The 25,311-nt window shown below is 37.2% G+C and overlaps 1 pseudogene; it reads left to right on the top strand.

Annotated features, from left to right (window-relative positions):
• Positions 1-25,311, top strand: part of LOC114651509 (retinoic acid receptor RXR-beta-A-like) — a 285,453-nt pseudogene that overhangs the window by 257,721 nt on the left and 2,421 nt on the right.

Consider the following 25,311-nt stretch of genomic DNA (forward strand, 5'->3'; position numbering starts at 1 on the left):
TATTTATTTTTTTAGAACTAAGTGCACACTGCACTTTCTGAACACTTGTTTGTTTTTGGACAGTTTTATTAAAAGCACTGAGCACTTCTATTTACACCTTCCCCTTCCTTTGTGTGGTATCCTCATTTGCTCCGCTCATCCCGGTCATGACTTATCGATGGTGTCAGGTTTAAGAGGCTCCCACAGTTGAAAAGAAAGTGTGGGGCTGACCTGTACCATTACAGGAATCCTAACTCCCTTGTTTGGTGTGAGCACTATTGCAGTGGTTGTTCTCAGCAATAACACTGCATAGCTTCTAAGAAGAGAGATAATCTTAGCCAGATATTTGAATACAGGTAGCACAGTGGTAGTGCTGCTGCCTTGCAGTAAGGAGACTGTGGAAGATTGTGGGTTCGCTTCTTGTTCCTCCCTGTGTGGATAGCGCTTTGAGTACTGAGAAAAGGCGCTATATAAATGTAATGAATTATTATTACAGTATCGTTTTACCTCTAGTTCTGTGTCCCAACTTTTGCTGAATCTTGTTTTATTAAATTTACTTTTCTTTATTCATTTATTGTATCTGCACCCATTGAACAGGCATGACTTAAAAAATATACTTATCCTTTGACATAACATTCATAATAAAAAAACTTTTTACATAATATTGTATATATACATTCATATATACAAATACATGCATACTTTTAAATTTGAAAATGTAGTGCTTTTTAAAATCAAAATAATTTGTGATTTGTGTAGTAGTAATTATCAAAATGATGAATTGTCTTATCTATAACATGTACAAATGACGGGGATTTTCAATTTAGTTAAGGTAGTCAATGGAAGGTAGTATAGTCATGTTCTATAAAACCAACATGCTCCATCTCATTTCAGATCATTTGTGTCAATAGTATTTCAGGTTTCACTGAGGTAGAAAGTGTAAATATTACTTAAGAGCATAATGAATAAGCTCATTTTAACATCCTTATATTATACACAAAGAAAACCTAAATTATACAGGGACAAAAATCACTCTTTTGCAATGTGTTGCTGTTAATGCTGTCTGAAGGGGTTAAGCTTGAATTTTAAATTACAGTCCTGTGCTACCTCTATGAGGTGTTAGACAGCAAACATGAGAGATTTTCAGTAACTGTTAATACAAAACATGCCATTTTTCCATAATAGGTACATTTTTAAATCCATATAAGGCAGTGCTGCCTCCTTGTTACTTGCTTTTAAACTGCTATAAGCACACTTGCTTTTGAGTTCTCGATTTGTTAAGTTCATAGCGACTTTGTACATTTTTAAAAACTGTAGTAAATTTTGTAAAATACATATCAATAACTGGTCAGGTAGCAAAAACTAAGCACATAATATATTTAAGTTCTCAGTAGGTTGTGGCACAATATTTTGTCATTGGCATATTTATGTACCTGTAATATATCTTTGACTTTCTTTCATGTAAAACATTCTCATAGTAACCTTTGACTCTTTCAATCTTTTGCTATAATAGTAATTTTGAAATTAAAAATAAGATGTCTTACATCTTTTAAGGAACTTGATAATTTATTTCATTAAATATTTAACTTGTTTAGTAACAAGGTATGGTGAAATTAAAAAACTGAAAACCAAAAGTGAGCTTTCTGTTGAATAGAGCACCTGTATTCACACAAGGTATTTCGGCAGGCTTGAAGTCCAAGTGCATTTTTAATATAAACTGCTAGATAAAATATCTTAGTCCTTTCTAAACCTTGCTAGTTAGGGATGCTCTGATCAGGTTTTTTCAGGCCAGTACCGATTTCGTGTTACTCGATCATCTGATTCAGATTTTTTTTCTTTTTTCCATTTATCCCTTTAAAAAATGTTTTTACTCTTAGCTCCTGCATAACCAAACATATAGAAGCCTTATGTCCTATATTAAAGTGTATTTTTATAATTAAACTATACTGTAGACCACAGGTGTTAATTCTGTAGACTTATTATTGTTCAGTAACCAAAAAATACTAAAATAAAATATATTCTTTAATAAAATATATACAAAAATATGTATCCACTAGCCGACGCCCGCTGTAACATACGGCGGTGTAAGAATAGGAACGGAAAAGGGTGAGAAAGGAATTCAGAAATCAAGAAGACATAAATACTTCTTGAAAGACGCAGTGTGCATGTAGAATTTCCGGCCAAGCAGGATTACATGTGAAAGTGATAAATAAATCAGGTTTTCCGAATGTACATACTATGTTCATGGCATCCTGATAGTTTTGTTGCATGTATCTTGGACTTTCTGGAACTGTGGACGGTAATATGATAATTTTGCCTACACGTACGTTATTATTTTCAGCGTTTGCTTGCAGTGCATCTGATAGTCCTTTGCATTGTTCCCACGCTCAGATCTTGTTGATGTAATCTGAGATAGTTGAGACGCGCGCCCTCTGTTTTAACATATGCATCTACGACGTACTGTTGGAATAGTTTGCCACTGGAGTGCAAAATACTAAATGTATTCCTCATTGCTAATCTGTACGCATAAAATTGGCATTGAGTAAGCCTTATTCGCTTGGTGGTTCTTTTATCAGGAACATGTTGTAAATCTTTGTGCCATTCACTGTCTCCGTAAGGGAATAAAAGTGGGTAAACCATAGGATCGCAATTCATATTGAGCGTGGAAATCTGTTTATAGGAGTTGCCTATGGGATTGATGCAAATGTCCCTTTCGGCTGGCGGTTCGCCATCTTCTCAGATGAAAATCGCAACATCGGTGTGACATGTCGGGGCATTGTATCGTCGTAAATCCTGCCTAGGGTTTTCCTTGAAAACCATTCGTACAGATGCTTGGATTGGACTGAGTGATTTCATGCATGTCTTTGTATGATTTAGCGAAGGAGTTGATGGTTCTAAGCATGGAATCTAGCTGGAGAAGTAAATTTTCTCTGCATGCAGAGTTTGCTTTATTTTGTAAGCGTACTTCAGTAGCTTCAGTTGTGTCAATAACATACAACTGTCCATATCCTGGAGAGGTAGAAGTGTTAGCGTATAGTGGAGAGATTTGGTGATAAATTTGCCCGTGTATTTTAAAACAGTATGGTCCGTGGCCAGGAGGTTGAGTTATCTGTGCACCCATGGAAGCAGACACTAGAGAAGAGTTGTATTCTCGAATGTGTTCATGATCATTTTTAGCTTCTGATGTTTGCTGTGTAAGAAGCTTTTGTAAAGACACAGGTGGCTCCCGCAAAGGTGGTAAAGCTACTTTACCGTTGTGGCAGCACCTCGAGTACTTGTTGGATGTATTACGCTCAGCAGACCAGTATAATGCATGGCATGGAAGAGAACAAATAGGAATCGAGAAATGCGTTGTCGGCTGTGTGTAGGCGGGACCGGTTTTGAAGTGGAAGCAGGACGGACTAGAAGAGAAATATATATGAGATAATACATATCGCGTAAAACACTTTTCATAATTGCAAGTTGTCATACTGTTTAATTTACCTATCTGGAATAAGGCTTAATTTAAAAAAAGGTATTTTTCGCCATTTCTCTTACAAAAAACAAAAAAGCATGCGTGGGTACACTTTAGAGGAATGCTTAAATCATACATTGGATCTCGGTGACCAAAATATTCATGTGGAAAAACTGAGTTTACTGAGTAGTAGTTTGTAATTTGCTAAGAACAAAATGATGTAGCAGCGGTCAATGGAAACCAGAATCCCTAACAATTTTAGGGCTGGATTTAACATAACACCAAAAATCAAAGTCAAAATTGAAATCGCAGGCTGATCCAAATTGCGTGAATTTTATTGCAGCATCTCATGTGACTCGGTGTGTATGGCCCCCACGTGCCTGTATGCAACATCTGGGCATGCTGTTGATGAGATGGCGGATAGTGTCTTGGGCGATTTCCTCCCAGACCTGGATGAGGGCATCAGTGAGCTCATGCACAGTCTGTGGCAGTACTTGGCAACATCGGATGCACCCATACATAATGTTCCAGAGATTCTCAATTGGATTCGGGTCTGAGGAATGTGCGGGTCAGTCAATGGCATCGATGCCTTTGTCATCCAGGAACTGCCCACATGAGGCCGGGCATTGTTCTGCACCAGGAGGAACCTTGGGCCCATTGCACCAGCATAAGGTCTGACAGTGGCTCTGAGGATTTTATCCTGGTACCTAACAGCAGTCAGGGTACCAGAGCATAGCACGTGGAGGTCAGTTCAACCCTCCAAGGTATGCCTTTCCAGACCATCACTGACCCACCACCAAACTGGTCAAGCTGGATGGTGTTGCAGGGTGCATAACATTCACCATGGCATTTCCAGACTGTTCTACATCTGTCACATGTGCTTAGTGTGAACATGCTTTCATGTGTGAAGAGAATGGGGCGCCAATGGAGGAGCTGCCTATTGTGTATTCTCTGGTGGATGCCAGTCGAGCTGCACGGTGATGGGCTGTGAGCACAGGTCTCACTACAGGATGAGGGCTGTCATCCCACCCTCTTGAAGTCGGTTTCTTACAGTTTGGTTAGAAACATACACACGAGTAGCCAGCTGGAGATCATTTTGTAGGGCTCCAGCAGTGCTCTTCCTGTTCCTCCTTGAACAAAGGAGCAGATATCAGTCCTGCTGCCTGGTTGATGCCCTTCTATGGCCCTGTCCAGCTCTTCTCGTGTTACAGCCAGTCTTCAGGTTATCTCTTCCATGCTCTTGAGAATGTGCTGGGAGACAGCACATATGGATGTGCCATCCTGGAGGAGCTGGACTGCCTGTGTAACGTAAGTCAGCTACAGATTCCACTTCATGCTACCAGTAGTGACTAGGACTCTAGCAAAATGCAAAACTAGAGAAGAATTAGTCAGGAAGGAGAAGGAAAGAGCAATTGGCTATAATCACCACCTGCAAAACCATTCCCTTTTTGGGAATGTCTTAATGTTGCCTCTCCAGTGCACCTCTTATCACTTTAATTTGCTCCAAAGCAGGTGAAGTTGATTCTCAGTCGCTTATTTCCTAAATGGACAGATTGATATCCCTGAAGCTTAATTGACTTGGTGTTAGAGTGTGATGATTAAGTGTTGCCCTAATTTTTTGAGCAGTATGTTGTGTGTGTGTGTGTGTGTGTGTGTGTGTGTATGTGTGTATGTGTATATTTAAACAAGTCCACACGCATTGTAATACCAAGGAAACAAAAATTAATGAGAGACGTTATCTGTTTCAACTTTTCACCTCGAACGGATACTCAAAATCATTCATTAATCGGAGTCTACACAGCAGACGCCAAAGGAATCAGCATACAATCGACGTAAATCAGAACCCCCACCCCACCTGGCATTCACTCCCGTATCACCATAATGTGTCAGAAGGCACGGCACGCACCCTGACCAAGTGGGGCATCAGAATAGCACATAAACCCACCAACAATCTGCGCATGGTCCTGTTTAATGCTAAAAACAAAAAATCGACAGCCGAAACACGAAACGCAGTTTATAGTATTCCCTGCAATTCTTGCTCAGCTGTATACATAGGACAAACGTCAAAAAAAAATCTCAACACGTGTACAGGAACATCGCAACACCGTCAGAAGAAAGGACGCACTATCTTTGATATATGCACATACTAAATCGACAGGACACACATTCAACTGGGACAACGTAAAAGTAAAATTTAAGGCCAGTACAAAAAGCGCCAGAGAGTTGGCCGAGTCTTGGCTATCAGATGAAAACGCCATCAACAGACACTTGGACATAAACCCAGCATATGCCAACTTAAGAAGGACAGATACACATTAATTAAACTATACAACACCCCCCCCCCCACCCCCCCTTGATCATACTGACTTAGTCACCTCCATCCCCCCCCCCCCATACTGAATGTGTTGCTATATATTGCCTTTGATTCTTGTAAGTCTAAGCATTATCCTCTGATGAAGACCTCTGATAGGGGTTGAAAGCTCAGGAATAAAACTATTTTATGATACGTGATTCGTTTTTTCTCCCTTTGTGGATCTCCAACTGCAAATATATGTATTACAGTTGCTTCAATGTAAATATACATGCACATTTATAGCTTTTAATCATTTTAATGATTAATTGCACTAAAGATTGTTTGCTGTTAAAATATGCATTTTCTGTATTTATACTGGTAGTTTTTTCTTCGGTCTATTGTCTAAACAGGTCGAAATTCTTGAGGTGTAATTATAAATATGGATTACCATTTCAATACTACTTGATATTTCACTAAAACTTCTGCTGTATGACACACAGCAACAAATAATAAATACAGTGCAAATCTTTAAAAAAAAAGCTGCATATGTATCAAATGTTCATGAGATGCTAATCAAGAAGACAACACTAACATGCTTAACAGATTTATAAGTAAACGGCACATTTTACTGTTAAGCTAACAAACCTATTGTTTACTAAGCAGCAATTTAAAATTTGTCTTTATCTTTTCTTTTTCCAATTGCAAATGTAAGCTGCTGTACATAAAACAAGCTTGCTATCCAAAACTGAAACAATGTCCGATATAATTTAAAGGTCAAAATAAAAACGTCTGAATCCATTAAAGTAGCATTTCTTGCCATTGTCTAATTACAGAGGACAATTTTCCAATTCCTTTTTCTCCGTTTATTTCTCCACTTTCTTTAACATAAAAGCTAATGTTACAGTCTCCTTTCTCTCTCTGGTACAGCAGGCCTTGGCATGCTGCCCTTTGTTTACACTGTAATAATAATAATAATTCATTACATTTATATAGCAGCTTTTCTCAATACTCAAAGCGCTGTCCACACAGGGAGGAACCGGGAAACGAACCCACAATCTTCCATGGTCTCCTTACTGCAAAACAGCAGCACTACCACCTGTGCCACCTGCTGGGCACTGTAGGAAGTTTGCTGCACAAAAGGACGCACACTGGCATAACTACCATAATTCTTTGCGTAAAGGAGCACTGCACTTAAATTATTGAGCATCCCCATCATTAGTTCATTTACTTCAAGCTCTGTAGGACCGTAGAATTTTTTTCCTAGAAAAAGGAGTCCTAAATATTGCAACCACAATGGGAGCTTGTTTTTAATTTTATTTCTACTTTTTCTTAAGTTTTTTCTCACCAACTCTATTCCACATTCAGGTCAATAAACAGAATTTGCTATATTCATGCTAATTCTTTATTTTACCTTCTCTAACACAGCAGCCCAAACAAGATCATAAAAACAGTCCAACTGTTTTCTGAACTTTGTGTTTTAAATAGGAATCTGCATCGTTTGCCTGGCAGGAACTTGTGCATTTTTGTGAAGTGGAAAGAAAATCAAGTACTTGAAGAAAACCCATTCATATTCTGCAGTAATTTTAGAAAAATCCCCTCTCTAAGAAGTATTTTTGCCAAAATTTGTACTTGTTTAAATCTGCATTAAGAACATGTTTAAGAGTAAGGAACATAAGTATTTGAACACCCCGCAATTTTGCAAGTTCTCCCACTTAGAAATCATGGAGGGGTCTGAAATTCACATTGTAGGTGCATTCCACTGTGAGAGACAGAATGTAAAAAAAAAAAAAAGTTCAGGAAATCACATTGTATGATTTTGTACAGAATTTATTTGTATTGCACTGCTGCACATAAGTATTTGAACACCTGAGAAAATCGGTGTTAATATTTGGTACAGAAGCCTTTGTTTGCAAATACAGAGGTCAAACGTTTCCCGTAGTTCTTGACCAGGTTTACCACACACTGCAACAGGGATTTTGGCCCACTCCTCCACACAGATCTCCTCTAGATCTGTCAGGTTCCGGGGCTGGCGCTGAGCAACATGGAGTTTCAGCTCTCTCCAAAGATTTTTCGATTGGATTTACGTCTGGAGACTGGCTAGGTCACTCCAGAACCTTGATAATGCTTCTTACGGAGCAACTCCTTGGTTATCCTCGGCTGTGTGCTTCGGGTCATTGTCATGTTGGAAGACCCAGCCACGTCCCCATCTTCAGTGCTCTGACTGAAGGAAGGAGGTTGTTGCTCAAAATCTCACAATACATGGCCCCATTCATCTTCTCCTTAATACAGTGCAGTCATCCTGTCCCCTTCGCAGAAAAGCACCCCAAAGCATGATGTTTCCACCCCCATGCTTCACAGTAGGGATGGTGTTTTTGGGATGCAACTCCTCCTTCTTTTTCCTCCAAACACGACGAGTGAAGTTTAGACCAAAAAGTTCAATTTTGGTCTCATCTGACCACATGACTTTCTCCCATGCCTCCTCTGGATCATCCAGATGGTCATTGCCAAACTTCAGACGGGCCTGGACATGTGATGACTTGAGCAGGGGGAACCAATGCCGGATTTGAAACCATGACGGCATAGTGTTCTACCGACAGTGACCTTTGAAAACTTGTGTCCCAGCTCTCTCTTCATGTCATGACCAGCTCCTCCTGTGTATTTCTGGGCTGATTCCTCGCCTTTCTTATCATCTGTGATACCCCATGAGGTGAGATCTTGCATGGAGCCCCAGTCCGAGAGAGACTGACAGTCGTCTTTAGCCTCTTCCATTTTCTGACAATTGCTCCAACAGTTGATCTATTTTCATCAAGCTGCTTGGCAATTGCCCCGTAGCCCTTTCAGCCTTGTGGAGGTCCACAGTTTTGTCTCTGGTGTCTTTTGACAGCTCTGTGGTCTTGCCCATGGTAGTAGTTGGAGTCTGACTGACTGTGGGGTGGACAGGTGTCTTTAAAAGAGCTCAGACAGGTGCTACTAATTAAGATTACTAAGTGGAGTAGAGGTGGACTTCTTAAAGGCTGAGTAACAGGTCTTTGAGAGCCAGAATTCTTGCTGATTGCCAGGTGTTCAAATACTTACGTGCAGCAGTGCAATACAAATAAATTCTGTACAAATCATACAATGTGATTTCCTGAATTTTTTTTTTTTTTACATTACGTCTCTCACAGTGGGAATGCACCTATATTGTGAATTTCAGATCCCTCCATGATTTCTAAGTGGGAGAACTTGCAAAATCGCAGGATGTTCAAATACTTATGTTCCTCACTGTATATCCAAAGATTTATGTAACTTATCAGTAAAGAACCATACCTTGCTTGGTTCCTTATCAGAATCTAAATCTTTAATTATTTCCTCAGTGTGCACATCACACCCCTGTCCCTCCTTGATTTTTCCTCTTTTGCTGTACTGTTCAGAAAACATGACTGATGGTATTTTTATGTTTTAAACACCAAAGATCCCTATTACAATTTCAAGCAGAGCCATTGAATGTTAATACCCAGACGTGAAAATATATATAATGGCACTGCTTTACAGTGCACGAGGCACCTGTTCCTTCCAGCATCTCTACTGTTTTTGGTTATGGGTTAGATCGAATTGAAGAACCTAAACTGCAGAAACATTTTGTACATTACCTTTGGTTCAGTGCTGATGTTACTTCCATTTTACACAACAATTTTTGCACAAAATCAGATCAATCATCACCTTGGCTTTTTTGCAGGTATTTCAATGTCAGATGTTCCCATGTAAAAAGCAGAATCCAAGCAACGCCTTGAAATTTCATACAATGTTTCCAAGAAAATACCATAAATACTGTATATACTGTAAACAAGAACAAGTGTGGATCCTGACATTAGTGGAAAAGCAGTATATTGTCCTCACTGGCATTTTGCTAATTCGTTTTAGCATTTAGAAGTACAGTATCTCTTTTAATAATAATGCATTTCATTTATATAGCACCTTTCCATGCTCAAAGCGCTTAACAAATTTAGAAAGAACCACAGAGCATATACAACATTATATACAAATAATATCTGCATAAAATACTAAATAAAGATAAATACAGGATAATGCAAGTGCAAGGGGTTATCGCAAATTTCAACGGAAAGTGTCTTTAGTTTGTTTTGTTTATAGGATTTTGTCTATGATTTCCAACAGGTTGGCTATCTCTCAATAAACAATTACTGTATGTTACTAAAGCAAGCATAGAGCTCTTTGTTCTTCTCAGATCTTTATATCTTTCTTAGAAGGAGTGGCAGAAATTTTTTTATGCTTAATGTCTGATTATAAAGACTACTTTAATTGATAACAGTCAGTTACTTAAACAAGTAGTCATGCTTAAAGTTCTACAGGAGTAGACGTATTGCCAATAATTACTGGCTATTTCCATTTTATTCTATACACATTTAAATCCTAAACAATATGCCAACCAAAAAAACAATGTGCATGGATAAAGGTACAAGGAAAATACACAACTAGCTATGGCATTTTGGACAAAACATCTGTCTTTTTCCAGAAACTGGCATCTTTAACTAGTCAGATTTTTAAAAGTAAATGATATTAAGTTTTTCATAATAGGTGCCTTTTTTGCAATTTGTGTGTAGCATGCTGTCATCAATCTGAGATGATTTTTGTATAGTTTTGAGGATTATTTTCGTGTCACCTAGCTTGCTTTGCATTTTCAAGTCAGTGGAGGCAGCGGTGAGCATAATTAAATAAAATAAGAGCTAGTTCTCATTTCCAGTTTATCTTGGAATAGTCATCTTATTCTTAGAGAATTAATTTCTCACTACTGCATCAAGACTGCTGCTACATGACTATTTCTAAATTGATAATATTCTGATTAGTATAATCACTTTAATACCAAGCGAGTTTCTTCATTTAGCACATGCATGTTATGATTACTGCCATGTTTGCCTGTTCCATTTTGACCAATGTAGTACTCATCTTTAAGATGAGTACAAAAGATAAACAAGTTTTAGAAAATGAAAGTATGTGCATTATTGCTCCACAATGCTTTCATTTTTTTCCTTTGGATATCTTCAGTGTTTGCAGTACACAACTGTATGCTACAAAATAAGTATTCTATACTAATTTTAATATTCTGATTCAGTTTTTACCTTTAAAACTACACTGACTAGAAAATAAAATATGTGATATACAACTGTCATGAACTCTTGGATCCCTGAACACAGTGTTAATTAAAACAATTACTTGTTACTGTGATGACTTGGCAAAGATCTAGAGCTACCTTGTCACTTTTACTTAAATTGATTGTATAAAGTATGTAATGCGGAAAAGAAAGTGTCAGGGTGGGTATGTGCAGTGCTACAGTAACTGGGTATATTTGTCACTTTTTTGTCTGTCCTTACTGTCCGTCTATGTTTTGTCTGTGTGTATGTATGCGTTGTGCTGGCTACATTTCCATCTGTCTACAGCGGTTGCAAGAGGAGCGGCAGCGTAACAAGGATAAAGACGGTGAAGTCGAATCAACAAGTGGAGTCAATGAAGAAATGCCAGTTGAAAAGATCCTGGATGCAGAGAAATGGCTGTGGAACAGAAGACTGAGCTACATGTGGATGGCTCTGCCAGCGACGGGCAACTCGGTTAGTAAAACTGTGTTTAATAACATAAGCTTTGGTTTTATTTGATATGTAAATTTTACTTTTTTATACAGTGGTTTTTTTTCCTTTCCTCTCCTTATGTCTTTCTCCTATCTATTTCCTTATGTTGCCTAATTCAGCTTCAGGGTCACATGTAGCCAGACTCTTTTCAGACAGCATTTACTGAAATGTACAAAGTAACCATCGACTGGGAATCAACTCTTGCCATAATCCATATATTTGCCATTCATGTATATTCTTGTCATGAAATATCCTTTAACCAAAAACATATAACTAACTGTTCTGAAATGGAAGAATTGTTAATATTATTTAATAAGAACAATTTTTTTTATTATGCCTAATTTATAGCAGTCATTTTATTTGCTATAAAATGGTACTTTGTGTAGTCATCTGAAACGGCCCATTTAAATGTGTAATATATTTGGAATCATTTTTCTTTATATCTGTGAGTTTTGTTTAATGTTAAAATATACTAATACTTGTAATATTAAGAGTGAACTGTGTAGCTACATGAGACTATACACTGTTACAATTACACAGCAGTTTAAATACCGATTTTCTGCTTTTATTGTCTGCTTATAAAAAAGTGATATTGCAGTGAAAGTCGAGAAATAAAGTAATTTGTATTCATTAGTAAATTGTAATAACAGTAAAGGTGAGATGTGAGTAATAGGTAGTATTTATAGAATGTTTTTTGAGTCTATGGATGTCACAATACCAAACTTTTTGTACTGAACGGAAAAAAAAACTTTGCTCTGTGATCTTTCATACTATTGGTTGATATGTTCTTACATTAAGTTTAATCGCTTTATCAATTGTTAAGTCTATGACTGTAATTGTATTATTTATTTATTTCTTTTCATTGCCATTTAACTTTTGTTACCTGTTCTACTACACTTACTGAACAAACAGGCCCTAGCCTAATGTTGCTCAATTATGTTAACCTGTTTTGTAAGTCACTTTGGATAAAAGCATCTGCCAAGCAAATAAATGTAAATGTTTTTGATACCAATACTATTGAAATTGCATGAAACTCAATACATATTCAATGCCATGGCAAAAACAAAAATCCCATTCAACAGCTTTTTAATAAAGTACCTCTATTATTCAGGTGTGCCTTTTTCTGTAATAGAATACAAAATATATAAATACTAATAGTAACAGCATCTTTAAAATAGTGGTATATCCATCAAGTGGTTGCCACAAGTATCATTTATGTAAACTACAATTGGCATTCATAAATGTCAAAATACAACACTGGGTTAAATTCTAATGTGTGATAGACATGGAAATTCATCCATTATAACAACAAATGGGTGAGGATTTTATAATCTTGGCAAATCATTTCATCATTAGGTTTATAAAGGGTAATATTGTCAGGGACTACCTGATTTATCTTAAGCATGTGTACATTTCAGATTTATTATGTGACATTTTCTCTCCAGTACTAAAAGTAAACATTCAAACTTCATTTTATCCATACTTTTGAATTAGTGAATTCCAAGATAATTCAGGGTATTTTAATTTAAACAGATGTTTTAAAGGTGTTTTTGCAATAATGCATTTTTAAAATCTGGTTTATCAGAGAATCCCTCTATTAGGTCTGTCACATTTGCTATTGTAAGATTAATATTACATCATATATTGCATCTGCCCATCTATCCATCCTTGTAAATTTTTCATTTTACTGTGTCAAATCAGACCTGCTAGTTTTACATTAAATCATTGTTTCAGAACTCCCTTTAAACATCCTTTGTTGGGCTAATTTCAAAGTATCTTATATAACTAATGAGACTTTATTGCTTAGTTTGTGCACTAATTCTGAATTAGAATATTAACTGAACCTGCAGTGTAACTGGTAGACTGTATTGCATTTGCCATCGAACCTTTCAAATATATGGCATATGCGTGTACATTGTCCTATTTTAGGAATTACACTAATGAACATTAGTTTGGCTTTAAAAAGCAAACAACACAAATTTAATGTTAGCATATTTGTATTTAGCAATATAGTATGCCATTTTGCCCATCCTGCTAAACTGTCAGAATTGAGCAGTGCTTTTTGCTTTGAAGCACTAAATACATTTTATACTGGTATTCAGAAATAAAGTAGTTAATTTCATTGGCAGTGTAGAGAAGGCAAATAGTCACTTTGCCTAAAACTTGCCTCGATTTTTAAACTCCTTCCTACAACAGTTGGTAGCACTGCCAGGGAGTGCAGTCCTGTATGCATAATTGTGCATGCATGCAAGATTTTTTCTGTGACCCTGAACTAGAAAACCAGTTAGAAAATGAATGGATGCTTAAATCGACATCTGTAGATGTGCTGAATGAATGTGAAGCCTCCATTCCTTTTTAGAGACTGGTCTCAGTATTAAAAAGTGATTCATCTCGTCATAATTTTGTCTCCTCTTACACTTTGTGAGGGTAGAAGTTAAAAGATTACAACTCACACCCGATCATTTACTTCATTGCATTCTCAAACTCATAATGAGCGCAATTTTCACCATCTTGCACTGGAATTCTCCTGCATTGAACACCTTGGACTTTTTAGACGTGACTTCTGCTGTATTTCTTTTTGTCGTGTTAATACGGTGCTGCTTCAACACCACTGTGACCCTTTTTCATGTGAATTTTTAGGCAAGATTTTCTTACGTATTATTGTGCCTACTAAAGCATTTGTGTACTTTTTTTTAATTCATGCATGAGTGAAAATACTGTGGGGAGAATAGATTCAGAAAGTTCTAAGAACCAAACTTTGCAGTGCAGCAAGCACTACACTTAATGCACATGAATGAAATGATGTATAGGCATACAGTACCTAGCTGCAGCCTCCTGTCTACCCAAGGGATAACAGATTTGTTTCATGATGCAAAGAAAAAGAAGAAACAGCTTCCCATATATAACAATGTTTATAGCTAAAGTATCTGCAATTGTAAAGCCTCAGCAGTGGAAAATCATCAGCCCTCACACTCCACAGACCCTGGTATTAGTATTATAGTGTCCTCACGGTCTGAACCTTTGAGGATACATACACTCATCAGGTGGCTGCGGATTGCCTGACGGGGCAGGAATACCTGAAGAAGCAGCTCCATCAGCAACAAAGTAAGGGGACCACAGACACAGCACTTAGAAAGCACTTTAATCATGTCTTCCAGGTGCTTGGCCATTGGCAATTCTCTGATTTGGACACCCAGGGCTTTGGTTGGCTCACTGTGAGCCAGGGTAGCAGTGTGGCATGAGGTCTGCCTCTGATCCGTGCAGTAAGGTGGAGCTATATTTTATGCATGAGATTACAAAGGGACAATGCAGCACTGCTGAAGACCTGAGCGGCATGGCAGGAACACCACTGAAGAAGCCAAAAGTTCCTTTTTAAGACCGTTTAACAGCAATCCTCATAAAAAGTGGCAGCTGGTGGTCTTTCAAACGGGGGGAAGCACATTTTAGGCCTACATCATGAAATTAGTCAATTTATTGCGTTATACTATTTATATGTAAATTCTACCCTGCTTTCTTTTTGTAGTAAATGGTCTGTGACCCTGTCGTACCAACTAGGAATATTTTCCATAGACCTGACCAGTTTCCTCTCAATGGCCAGCAGAACATTTGCTTAAATGGTTTTCACCCATTGTGTTGCGGCTGTATGACTTGACTAATTTTAAGCATCAGAAGCTCCTCTCTACACCTCCTGGTATAGCTCCAATTGTTGCCACTAAAGACAATCACTTGTATAACTGGAGGCATTGCACTATCCAACTCCATGTCTTTAAAAAAAAAACACAAAGAAATCACACAGCTTATCCCCAGGTAGCTAGAAAGACCTAGTTTGAAATTAACAAAAAACTTAATTGAAACAAGGAGCAAACTCGTGAACATCATTTATATTTTCATTTACAGTATGATATGTACAAGTGAAAATAGTGGGCTATATTGCTAGCAATTAACAAAACCGAGTAGCAGCTTCACTTACCAAAAATCTCCATGGGACTGAACTTGAAATGCTATGATGCCAAAATGCTGTCAATCATCATGAAGCAGGCCCAGTGTACTACCAGTCCACTGCCCCAATTACTCCCAGAGGTGCTGTGCTTCCATGGAAGTTGTTTTGAGGCATTTGTCCAATAAATGTCTAGCTTTGCTGCCCTGAAAACAAGCATTTTCTGATGTGCCATTGAAGTCCAGTGAAGTTTTACTTCAATGGGGTTTAATGGATTGTGCTGCCACAGGAATATATTAGGGGAAAAAAAAACATTAGACGACCTGCAAGAAATTATTGCTGATTCTGATTTTCTAGTACACTCCTTGTAATAGCAATGTAAACACAACAAGAATGCATTTTGCCAGATTTTTTTCATGACATTTTAGAGGAGGTGGAGCTTCCCTTGTAGTCTTAGAGCAGTCGCCTCTGGTAAAAAGTCCAATTCCATTTCTCTCACACTCCCCCAGTTCATTACAGTATTATTGAGCTACCTCCAGATTGTCAACATGTGCAGATTAGTGTTATCACAGTTTGTGTCTGTATGAGAGAGAATGCATTTTCTCTGTTTATAGTTTTATTTTCTATATGTACTTGTATTTTACATATTCTGTTTTGTTCTGCGTATTTCATGTAAGTGCTGAAAGAAAGAAAATGTTACATTGCTGCTAACGTTTAGTTAGGCATACCCATGGTTGTACAGACATTTTTCCTGTCATTATTTCCTAAGCAATACAGTACCGTATAACAACTATTTACATAGCTTTCACATTGCATTAAGTATTATAAGTAATCTAGAGATGATTTAAAGTATATTGGAAGATGTGAGTAGGTTATATACAAATAAAACACCATTTCATTTTATATATGGGACTTGAGCATCCATGATTGTTGGTATCTGTGGTTGGAGGGGTTTGGTCCTGGAACCAAAACCACACAGATACAGTGGGGCAAAAAAGTATTTAGTCAGCCACCAATTGTGCAAGTTCTCCCACTTAAAAAGATGAGAGAGGCCTGTAATTTTCATCATAGGTATACCTCAACTATGAGAGACAAAATGAGAAAAAAAAAAATCCAGAAAATCACATTGTCTGATTTTTGTCTGAATTTATTTGCAAATTATGGTGGAAAAAAAGTATTTGGTCTATAACAGAAGTTCATCTCAATACTTTGTTATATACCCTTTGTTGGCAATGACAGAGGTCAAACGTTTTCTGTAAGTCTTCACAAGGTTTTCACACACTGTTGCTGGTATTTTGGCCCATTCCTCCATGCAGATCTCCTCTAGAGCAGTGATGTTTTGGGGCTGTCGCTGGGCAACACGGATTTTCAACTCCCTCCAAAGATTTTCTATGGGGTTGAGATCTGGAGACTGGCTAGGCCACTCCAGGACCTTGAAATGCTTCTTACAAAGCCACTCCTTCGTTACCCGGGTGGTGTGTTTGGGATCATTGTCATACTGAAAGACCCAACCACGTTTCATCTTCAATGCCCTTGCTGATGGAAGGAGATTTTCACTCAAAATCTGATGATACATGGCCCCATTCATTCTTTCCTTTACACGGATCAGTCGTCCTGGTCCCTTTGCAGAAAAACAGCCCCAAAGCATGATGTTTCCACCCCCATGCTTTACAGTAGGTATGGTGTTCTTTGGATGCAACTCAGCATTCTTTCTCCTCCAAACACGACGAGTAGAGTTTTTACCAAAAAGTTCTATTTTGGTTTCATCTGACCATATGACATTCTCCCAATCCTCTTCTGGATCTTGCTCTCTAGCAAACTTCAGACGGGCTTGCACATGTACTGGCTTAAGCAGGGGGACACGTCTGGCACTGCAGGATTTGAGTCCCTGGCAGTGCAGTGTGTTACTGATGGTAGCCTTTGTTACTTTGGTCCCAGCTCTCTGCAGGTCATTCACTAGGTCCCCCCATGTGGTTCTGGGATTTTTGCTCACCGTTCTTGTGATCATTTTGACCCCACGGGGTGAGATCTTGCGTGGAGCCCCAGATCAAGGGAGATTATCAGTGGTCTTGTATGTCTTCCATTTTCTAATAATTGCTCCCACAGTTGATTTCTTCACACCAAGCTGCTTACCTATTGCAGATTCAGTCTTCCCAGCCTGGTGCAGGTCTACAATTTTGTTTCTGGTGTCCTTTGACAGCTCTTTGGTCTTGGCCATAGTGGAGTTTGGAGTGTGACTGTTTGAGGTTGTGGACAAGTGTCTTTTATTGATAACGAGTTCAAACAGGTGCCATTAATTCAGGTAACGAGTGGAGGACAGAGGAGCCTCTTACAGAAGAAGTTACAGGTCTGTGAGAGCCAGAAATCTTGCTTGTTTGTAGGTGACCAAATACTTATTTTCCACCATAATTTGAAAATAAATTCTTTAAAATCAGACAATGTGATTTTCTGGATTTTTTTTCTCATTTTGTCTCTCATAGTTGAGGTATACCTATGATGAAAATTACAGGCCTCTCTCATCTTTTTAAGTGGGAGAACTTCCACAATTGGTGGCTGACTAAATACTATTTTTTTTTTTGCTGTATGGGGGCTTGACTGTACTCTTACTCCTAGAGGCTTCTGAGCTTGATTTGATACTGAAGTGTTAATTATTGTGACATCCCTATTTGAGACAAGTTTTATTTAATGTTTATTTAATAAAGAAAGATGAAACAGTTAATAACTCATGAAAGTATTTGTTAAAACAAAAATACTTGATAAGATACATTTTTAAATTGATTTCTTTTAGCACAAAAATTTTCATCATTGATGTCCACCATTAAATACATTTGGTTAACCACTCTGATAGGTTTTTTTTTTTTATTTTTTTTTTTGCAAAGTACTATATTTTGTTGACCATAGGGTTAGCATTGCATCATTGCAGTTTACATCCAGTAAGTATTTTTTTTTTTTAATGTTTCTTCTAGCCAAATGATCCTGTTACAAATATCTGTCAGGCTGCAGATAAGCAGCTTTTTACGTTGGTTGAGTGGGCCAAAAGGATTCCACATTTTTCTGAACTGCCATTAGATGACCAGGTTATACTACTTAGGGCAGGTATGTATGTTTTCTTTTACATTATTAAAGTGAATGTGAACATTAGTTGACTACAAGATATTGTCTCACATGCCTGTTTCTTGAATTAATGTGAATTTCTTAAATTCTGTTTCCAATTTATAGGATGGAATGAGCTGCTAATCGCCTCCTTTTCCCATCGCTCCATTTCAGTGAAAGATGGTATCCTGCTGGCAACAGGGCTACATGTGCATAGAAATAGTGCACACAGTGCAGGAGTGGGAGCAATATTTGACAGGTATCTCTGTCTGCATCTTTTCTCATTATATAGCTTAATACAAAGTGTTTGATTCCCTGTAAAAGAAAGTAATGGGTTAAGTTTAGACTGGCCCTGATCATAAGGTCTTCACTTTATTATAGGAATGAGTAGTTTTTTTTTGTTTTGTTTTTCTTTTCTGCCAGAGTGTTGACAGAGTTGGTTTCAAAGATGAGAGACATGCAAATGGATAAGACAGAGCTTGGCTGTCTTCGGGCAATTATTCTTTTCAACCCAGGTAGGGCATTAACCATTATCCCTTGACTTAACTGAACCTTATTTAGCAATAGATGTTAATGGGACTATCTCCATTGTTTTCATTTTTCCTTAGGGAGACAGGGCATTCTGATGCTGGTCATTTAGATCCAACTGAAAAAGCTTTTGCATTAGCTTTATATATACTGGCAGTGTCAAGTTAAGTTTGTGTACTTTATGCCTTTCTATATTTAAACAAATTCCTTCTCCAAGGAGACCTATATTAAATACTAGGTGGCCCAGTCCACAATAAATGTTGAACTATTGGTCTAGCATTTCCCAGTCTAAGTAAGGAAGCATCAGCTAGCTTCTCATCTGCAAAATTCAAGTATTCACAACAGAGATCCATGGCGCCCCACAGTAAAGCTTTGAAATCATTGCTTCATTCACTAATGCAAATTATGATAGATTTTTCAGTGTAATTTTTATTGAATGAAATTTCCTTTTGCAATTGATGATAATTAGACATCCTATTGTAATGGTTTTGAACTCTACACTGATACAGAGTTTCGTTTGCTTTTTGTTTCTTGTAGCAATCAGGATTTTTTTTATTTTTTCAGATCAGTTTGCATGTTGTCAAGCTTGGCACACTCTCTCTGCAGTGCTTTCTTTTCCCGGAATTTTTTATTCAGATTTTACACCATTGATCATTTACATATTCTTAACAATTGGAGTTTTTCTTGAATTTTAGTAAAACTGTTTTTATCTGGAAGCAAGCTACCTTTGTAATAGTTGTGGACAAATAGACAGAAGTTCACATATATTTTATGTATTGATATTGTTTCTTTTTTAATTATGTGTTAAGTTGTAGGGTCAGTTTCTCTGTTGTCTCAGTTATGCAGCATTTGGTATAGGATTCTCTACAGCAATGGTAATGTTTATATTGCAATGAAAATGAAATACATATTTGCAGTGAATTGGAGTGAAAAATGCATTGCGGTTTATTACTGTGAAAATAAAAAAATATATTCCAATAGATGGCACATGGCAAATGTTAACACAATACACCCAACAGAGTGAAATTGCACACAGATAGAAATCGGCTTGTATATGTAGTGATTGTGTAATATAGGAAAGGGTTTCACAATACTCCCCAGCTTCAGTGACCAACTTCAGTTTCTAGTCTTGTAACTGTCTTTCTGTAGCATTCACATTCTTTCTTTGCCTGCATAAGTTTTCTTCACTCTACTTTTCACCAGGGTTTCCAAGGAGAGCCTGTTAGGTTGTGTGGTTACTCTAAATTGTGTGTGTCTTGCAATGGACCGGTGTCATGTTTGTGATTCTTTTCTGCCTTTTGATCTTTATCTTCAATCAAAATCCATATAATATCTGTAGAAGATAAATAGTAGGTTCAAAGGAACATAAAGATGTGGCAAGCAATAGAGGTTTGTATGGTCTATTAGTAGTTGAAAGGAGAATGGTTGGAGTGTTTAGCAGAGTTGGTACTAGTGCTGGGAGGTATACCGTTTCATACCAAAAGCCATTTGTTATTTTTGTTATGATACAGATTTTTCTTATACCGCAATACCAGTTTAAGTAGCCTAAACAATGCTTGGAACATGGTGCAGCGGGAAACTGTTTAAGGGGTGACCTTTTTCACTGCTAAACACGCATACAACGGTGTACATGCGTTAGCAGAGGTATTGTGTGGTGAAAATGGACAGAGAACATTCCGAAACTGAAGCTGCAGCAGACGATAAAGTTGAACATGATGACACAGAAGAACTTTTGCCGAAAAAAAGAGCCGCGTTTGTTGTTTGGTTTTAAAAGGTCGGATGTGGACCAAACAACTATTTACTGCAAATGCTGTCAAACTAAAGTTGTCCCTGGAGGCAGCAACACAAGCAATTTGCTGCACCACCTTAGCCGCAAAAATGGTTTGGAGTACCATGAATGTATGGAACTAAAATTGGCACCCACCATGTCCTCAGGTAAAACTGAAAAAGCTAGAGGACACTCAAGTCAGACGTCACTTGTAGACACGTTTGCTAGAGGTACTAGATATGACCGAGATAACAAACACCATTACAATCCATATAGCTAACATGTCAGTGAACAGAGATTGATAACATTAACAGAAAGTGTAGTTGGTTTACAAAAATATTTACTATTTATTCTTTTTCTAAGACATGTTCAGTTCAATACAACTTTTGACAAGCACCTCTGGATATTTTACTAAGTCTAAATGCCTGTTTGGATGGTTGAAAATATGTTGTCAAAATTATAGTTTAAGTTGTTTACAAAATTTGTTCAGTAAAAAGGTTTTATATTTTGACTGCCATTGTCATGCAGTGTGAGTCCTTCTCTTCATTAGTGCCACCCCCCTTGAAAACCATCACTTTATGGGGCCATGCAAACCTGTATTAGTACTTGTGTGCACATTAAAATGTCTTTTTATATAATGTACAATTCTCATGACAGTGGAATAGGTTGTTCTTACCCAGTCTACTGCAGTAATTGCACTGGAAATGTGGTTAACATCCACTCATGCATGGGAAAAAAAATACCATCAAATACCGTGAAACCAGTATAATTTTGAAAATACCATGATACAGTAATCCCTCCTCCATCGCGGGGGTTGCGTTCCAGAGCCACCCGCGAAATAAGAAAATCCACGAAGTAGAAACCATATGTTTATATGGTTATTTTTATATTGTCATGCTTGGGTCACAGATTTGCGCAGAAACACAGGAGGTTGTAGAGAGACAGGAACGTTATTCAAACACTGCAAACAAACATTTGTGTCTTTTTCAAAAGTTTAAACTGTGCTCCATGACAAGACAGAGATGACAGTTCAGTCTCACAATTAAAAGAATGCAAACATATCTTCCTCTTCAAAGGAGCAAACAAATCAATAGTGCTGTTTGGCTTTTAAGTATGCGAAGCACCACGGCACAAAGCTGTTGAAGGCGGCAGCTCACACCCCCTCCGTCAGGAGCAGAGAGATAGAGAGAGACAGATAAAAAAATCAATACGTGCCCTTCGTGCTTTTAAGTATGCGAAGCACCGTTCAGCATGTCGTTTCAGGAAGCAGCTGCACAAAAGATAACAACGTGAAGATAATCTTTCAGCATTTTTAGACGAGCATCCGTATCGTCTAGGTGTGCGAACAGCCCCCCTGCTCACACCCCCCTACGTCAGCGCTAGAGAGAGAGAGAGAGAGAAAGTAAGTTGGGTAGCTTCTCAGCCATCTGCCAATAGCGTCCCTTGTATGAAATCAACTGGGCAAACCAACTGAGGAAGCATGTACCAGAAATTAAAAGACCCATTGTCCGCAGAAACCCACGAAGCAGCGAAAAATCCGCGATATATATTTAAATATGCTTACATATAAAATCCGCGATGGAGTGAAGCCGCGAAAGGCGAAGCGCGATATAGCGAGGGATTACTGTATATAGAATTTTGGTTATACCGCCCAGCACTAGTTGGTACACAGATAGCTGCTAACAACAAATAATTGCTACCTGATAATGAAGTCGAAAAAGTATTTTTTTATTTTATTTTTTATTTCAACTGATTGACCTTTTTCTTCATTGTTAGGCGATCACAAAAGTGTTTTCTTTTATTGCGTCAGATTTGTGACACTGTTGTGTGGGCTACTGTCTTCTGTTGCACCATCATGCAGATGTCCTGCACCAATGTCATATGTTAAGTATAAGAAATCATAAAACATCAAAACACCAAGGAATACAAATGAATAATGCCTCAAGCAAAATAAAAATGTAAGAAATTAAAATGTTGAAAATGTTGGGTGTTTTAAGTCTGAGTTCTGATCACAATGTACATCAGATTTCAGTTGGCCTAACCTACCATGGAATAAATTAAAACATTAGTACAGTTTTGAAATTCTGAATTTTAATGAGCACCTTGTTTTGTTCTCTACGTTATGAACACTTCCTGAACATACTGTATTGCCACACTCATGATACTTCTAAAGGAACTAACTATAGATCATAAGTGCAAATGTCACAGAAATGTCTGAATGCCTTAAAGCTTGTATTCAATGAATGCAACTGAAGGTTTTTTTTTTGTTTTGTTTTTTTTTTGTTTTAACACTTTAAATTTTCAGATGCTAAGGGCTTGTCAAACCCAGGAGAAGTGGAATTACTCAGGGAGAAGGTTTATGCATCTTTGGAAGCCTACTGCAAGCAGAGATACCCAGACCAACAGGGAAGGTAGGAATGAATTTGCTTTAGTTATGATAATTTTAATCCAGGTTGCCATTGTTGTCAGTCATTGGAGAACAGTGATGATAGTTGTGAATTCCATTTTATAAATGAACGAGCTGTATATACCCGGCGTTGCCCGGGGCAGAAGTAACCTAATCGGTCAAACACTTACATATATACCAAAGTAAACCTAATCGGTTAAACAGCTTCATATATACAGAAGCGAACCTAATTGGTCAAACAGTTATGAATGTGCAGAATGATTTTACAAACATTATGCGTGTTAACAATCATTAAAAAGAAAAGATTGAGGAACTGTTCTTCTATATGTGATGAAGCCACTAATAAGACAGATTTTTTTCAGGACCCAGCTGTTTCATAACTAAACTACTGCCACCCCAAAGTAATGCCTAATAGTGGTTTTTGGGGTAGCTGTGGAATAAAAAGGGTGTTTTTTAGTCAGTAAGAATCTGACAGTACCCTTCAGTACGGGCTGAAGGGTGCCTATGTAAGGTTTTACATCCTTCCCGTATGGAAAAAAAAACATACTAAACTTTTTTTTCATCATTACAGATAATCTCAGTCAAATCGAAGTACGCATTCTCAATTTATTTTTATGTAATTTTTACTTTTTCACAAAGCCATCCCATGCCAATTTGTATGAATAAACTTTTGCTAGAGAGTTAGCAAAAGTTTATTCATGCACATATTTTAATACGGATAATCTATCTCTAATCAAGGTTCTCATTTTCATTCTAATTTAAAATAATAATAGATACTCATTTTTTTCTTCTGTTTTAGAAAAACCAATCTATGCCACCTACGTCTTCGTCAAGTCAGCTTCATCCAGCTTCATCACATATAGAAGAAGAGTTCCTCAATCTTTTCTTTTTAATGATTGTTAACACGCATAATCTTTGTAAAATTATTCTGCACATGCATAACTGTTTTGACCAATTAGGTTCGCTTCTGTATATATGAAGCTGTTTCATCGATTAGGTTTGCTTTTGTATTTATGTAACTGTTTGACCAATTAGGTTTGCTTATGTATATAGATTAGCTGTTTGTCCGATTAGGTTCGCTTCTGTATATATGAAGCTGTTTATCCGATTAGGTTCGCTTTTTTTATATATGTAACTGTTTGACCGATTAGGTTTACTTTGGTATATATGTAAGTGTTTGACCGATTAGGTTACTTCTGCCCCGGGCAACGCCGGGTATATACAGCTCGTATATATATATATAGCAAAATACCCGCGCTTCGCAGCGGAGAAGTAGTGTGTTAAAGAGGTTATGAAAAAAAAAGGAAACATTTTAAAAATAACGTAACATGATTGTCAATGTAATTGTGTTGTCATTGTTATAACTGTTGCTGTCTTTTTATATATATATATATATATATATATATATATATATATATATATATATATATATATAATATACACACACACATAAACATTTATATACATATACATATATATACATATCTACATATACACATGTACATATATATACACACACATACATAAACACACACATAAGACTTACTGAGTGAAACGGGCTTTCATTGACAATCATGTTACGTTATTTTTAAAATGTTTCCTTTTTTTTTTTCATAACCTCTTTAACACACTACTTCTCCGCTGCGAAGCGCGGGTATTTTGCTAGTATATATATATATATATATATATATATACACACATACATGCAGTTTCAATAACACAGAAATCAATATAAACATTAACATCATTATCATATGAGAATATGAAGTAATATATAAGAAGCACATTTCATATAAATATAAGTTATTAAACAGTAAAATCTTCTTCTGTAATTTGCTACCGTGGCAATTTGTGTGTCTGTCCAGGATTTTAAATGACCTGTAGCTCGCAAACCGTTGCACCTATACACTTGAAATGTGGTACACATATAGTACGTCACGTCTACTATCCGCTTTATGGGTGATGATTGTTTTAGTCTTTTTATCTTTATTTTATTTTATTGTACAATCAAGTCCTATCTGCGCACAGCAGGGCAGCCGTGGGCGGATGCGTATGGTGTATTCACTCGATGTTATCGTGCATTGCGCTGTCAGTGGTATTTTGATAAAAGAATTTGAACAACATATAAGAAGCGTATAAATTATTAAACAGTAAAACATTAACATTTAAGAAGTAAAGTTACATTAAGTACTACTGCTGTGCCTTCGGGTATACCTCATTTTTTGTTTGCCCAT

Source organism: Erpetoichthys calabaricus, chromosome 1 (genome assembly GCF_900747795.2).
Source record: "Erpetoichthys calabaricus chromosome 1, fErpCal1.3, whole genome shotgun sequence".
Lineage (NCBI taxonomy): Eukaryota > Metazoa > Chordata > Cladistia > Polypteriformes > Polypteridae > Erpetoichthys > Erpetoichthys calabaricus.